Source organism: Balaenoptera ricei, chromosome 14 (assembly GCF_028023285.1).
Source record: "Balaenoptera ricei isolate mBalRic1 chromosome 14, mBalRic1.hap2, whole genome shotgun sequence".
Taxonomy (NCBI): Eukaryota; Metazoa; Chordata; class Mammalia; order Artiodactyla; family Balaenopteridae; genus Balaenoptera; species Balaenoptera ricei.
Window position 1 is genome coordinate 59178851 of NC_082652.1, and position 3984 is coordinate 59182834.

The 3984-nt window shown below is 39.6% G+C and overlaps 1 pseudogene; it reads left to right on the forward strand.

The window, feature by feature from the left end:
• Window positions 1-965: 965 nt before the first annotated feature.
• LOC132347311 (mitochondrial genome maintenance exonuclease 1-like) lies at window positions 966-1996 on the forward strand (annotated as a pseudogene).
• The last annotated feature ends 1988 nt before the right edge of the window (window positions 1997-3984 follow it).

Consider the following 3984-nt stretch of genomic DNA (forward strand, 5'->3'; position numbering starts at 1 on the left):
TACCCTTTTGTTAATATACATATGATTTAAATAGTGCCATGAGAGTCCCAGTTAAACCATAAAAGGCCAAGGGAGGAACTAATAATGTAAGCCTTGAGGTCTGCCCAAGAATGAGGAAGAAGATGATCTTCTCCCCTCCCCACTTTTTCTTTGATTATAAAAGTGTAGTCCTCTTTGTTCTTGGGGCTGCTGCACTCCCTTGCCACTCTGCTTGTGTCACTCACAAGTATCCTATGGTAATAAATTCACTCTTTGCCCCACAGTGAATTCTTTCTGCAAAGAATGAGACAAAAGAACCTGAGCTTCATTAAGTCCTGAAAACAAGTGAGCAGTTTTAATCAAGACAGTGGTTTTGAGGCCCCTCCTCATCAGGAATCACACGTTCAAGTCCCAATCTGAGTTTTAGCTGAGTTTGAGTCCCATTCGAGAAGGAGTGCAGTTTCAATTAGCTTCTATCAGGTTTTACAGTCCTTCATGATACAATAGATGTTTCAACCAGGCAGAAAAAGCTCTGAAAAGGGGGATGGACTATACTCTAAATAAAAGTCACACTTTTTCCATGGCGTTACCTAGATGATTTCTAAATAATTATTATAACCTTTATAATACTATACTCCTTCAGGGCATTTTTTGGTTTATACATAATTTTAAACTATATGCTTTTATCCACAACAGTGTAAAATGACATAAAATTAAATTTAATAGCTAATAGACTGGGTTTCAGAAGCAAATTTTATTGCAATTCCGTTAGGCTGGAATGATGGAACAAACCCAGAAAGACGAAATATTAAAAAATTAATGCAAGGGCCTAAGTCAAGAGCAAAGCGCGGGACCAACGAAAGTACCAGCCCACGGTGTCATCATGCCCTGGAGATGACAGAGCGTGCCAGCTTCCGATGAAAGCAAAAATTAAAAAGGCCCTTGACATTAGGGGTAGACTAGAGGGAAGTGAAAAACATCTAAAGATGAAGGTATTTCAGATCATCTGCAGGCAGCTTATAAGTTCAAATGGGGTATTCTGTAAAACCAGCCCCCAGTGTGGTCTTCTCCACTTCCTCTTATACGTGTGGCGGGAAGAAAAAAGTGAACCGTTATGAAGAAGTGGACCAAAAAAAGTACTCTGATTTAGTAAGGTCTGTCTTGTCATTCAGAGGCCACGCTCAGACTCCACATCCTTTGTTGGAGGAAGATGCTTTACTCTATGGACCTGTGAGGAAGTGTAAGGCCCCGAAGCAAGAAGAAGAGACAGGAGGTCCACGAAACTGGGGTCCTATCTTCAGTCTGGAGAAAAGCAGAAAACCAAATGCAACAAATGATCCTACAATTCCTCTGAAAATTACTTTGCAAAGGAATATGATACCAAGGGTGACCCGAGTCCTTCAGCAGACCATGAACTCAGAACAGACTTCCTGTTTGGAGAGGTGGAAACAGTGGATGATTCTGGAACTGGGAGAGGATGGTTTTGCAGAATATACTAAAAACATGTTTTTACAAGGGAAATGGTTTCATGAAGCCTTGGAAAGCATACTTTCACCCCAGGGAAACTTAAAAGAGCGAGATGAAAATCTCCTCGAATCTGGCTACATCCAAAGGGTCCAGCATGTTCTGAGAGATGTCAGTGGAGTGTGGGCTCTGGAAAAGTGCCGGTTAACGTGAGATCCTAAAGTATGTAGGTCTGCTGCACTGTGTGGCTGATTATCAGAGCAAGCTCTGTGTGACTGATCGGAAGACATCTGAGAAACCAAAGCTTTTCATCCGAAATACATTTGACAACCCGCTGCAAGTCGTGGTGTATGTTGGTGCCATAAACTATAAGGCCAACTACAGCTTTCAGGTTCAGTGTGGCTTGATCATGGTGGCCTACAGAGACGGGTCCCCCACCCACCCACATTTCATGGATGCAGAGCTCTGCTCCCAGTACTAGGCAAAGTGACTTCTTCGACTAGAAGAATATACAAAGAAGGAAAAGAACCTGAATATTCAGAAACTAGATTAGGGGCAGGAAGCTGTGTGGGAACGTTCAGGACTTTCTCACAGTTTGGGAAGATGTATTGCTGTTTCCTGTGATCTAGAATAAGGTGCCACAGGGTCTGAGAGCTGCAGTAACACAAGCTGAACTAGTAATTTGTTGAAATTTATTGCAACCAAAAAGGCAAAGCCGGAAAAGTTAAATTAAAAAGCCAGACTTCGGCACATAAAAGACCAGCTCTGCTATCTCTGACTAGCATTTACCCGAAAAAGGGCAAGCAGCATTGGCACAGTGTTGGTGCCTCTTGGACCCCCATAGACCTTTCTGTGTTCCGGGCAGGACGCCCAGTCTTTGAACTGAGAGATTCAGGGTAGTGAGGCCAGGTGCACAGAGCATTTCTCCCCGGGCACGCCAGCAGGGAGGGCCGTCCACCCCCAGGGTGTATGTGCAGTGAGAATTCGTATCAGCCAACTACTGCTGCCAGTGCAGGCTCCTAAAACTTGTTTTATGTATGGGGTTCCCTGTATTTCATTTGGGGGAAAAAGCTTCCATTTGACATTTTTGAAAAATAAACGTGATTCCTTAGCCTCAAGTAAACATTGCTCTCTGGAAAGATGGAGCATACTCATCATATCGTGGGCTATGCCCCTTGGCATCCCACCAAATAACACTCAGAAGCAGCCAGGCTCCAGTCTGAGAATCGTAATTGTAGGTATTTTGGTAGCTATTTTCTGGTTTGAGTCAAGGAATTGTGTACATGAAGAAAATGTATTGTTTGTTGAATTTTCCAGCTATGGGGAAAAATAATAACATGTAATTTTTTCTATGTTTGATAAGTAATAAAATTGATTAGTTGTCACTGGGTTCAGGAAACTTAAATAAATGCCCACTACAGCCCTGGGGGAAGGCTCCCTGTTTTATGGAGTAGGGTAGCATTTAAGTTACAGTTGCTGTCTTAAAATAGTAGGGTGATACAAACACCTTTTTCCTTCATTAGCCATTAATTATAAGAAATAAAATACAAGATATGAGTAAAGTAAAAAAAAAAAAAAAGCAACAATATTATATTTTAGTTTGAATAATAAATTTTACAATTCAAAAAGTATTAAATGAGTTGGACCTGCTATGACATCTGTTCAATGAAAAAATACATGGGGGTTAGAATTATTCAACATAATTATCTGACACAAAATAAATTTGAAGGAGATGAACAGTTTAGGGGAGATTTTATTATTAAATTTCAACATATCACAGGTTGGTTCATTATGTTGGATTTGTTATGGTGACATGAACATTTGTTCTTTTTCCACTGGCTTGCTCCAGTACCTGGGCTGGATTTCATCCAACCTCTAAGACAAACATGTTTTCACCCCAGTACAGCCCTGAGATGAGGTCTGCCTACAGCTGGATGTCTTATACTGGCTTCCAAACAGCTGATAGCTCAGGGCCTTGCTTACTTGGGGACTGGAAGAACTTTGCTAGCAGATGACACAGGTGGTTGCTCCTTTGCTCTATTAACATTTACAGAATTGAATTGTTTTTATTCTGTCTAGAGCAGTGGTTCTCAAAGTGTGGTCATGTAACCCCTAGCAGTCTGAGAGACTCTTTCACAGGATTAATGAGATTCTCTCTTTTTCCAACTTCCTATCTGTATGAAAATGGATTTTTTTTCATATACTCAACCAAAATATACTGAAGCATATTGAATACAGAAGTAAATAGGTGACTCCAAACATCTTTTAAGCTAGGTATCTTTGGAGATTTAAAAATAAGTAAAATAATGTCATTCTTCTCAATTTATTTTGAGACATAAATTTTTTAAAGTTACTTGTTATGATATATTTTAAATTAATAGTTATTACACCTTTTTAATAAATCAGTTCAATTTTATAAAATTTTAGTTTTAATTTATAATATGGTACATAGCAATAGAAATTATCCATGTAATCAAAAGTTCTTTGGGGTCTTTAGTAATTTTCAAGTGAATAGAATGAAACTAAGACCAAAAAGTTTGA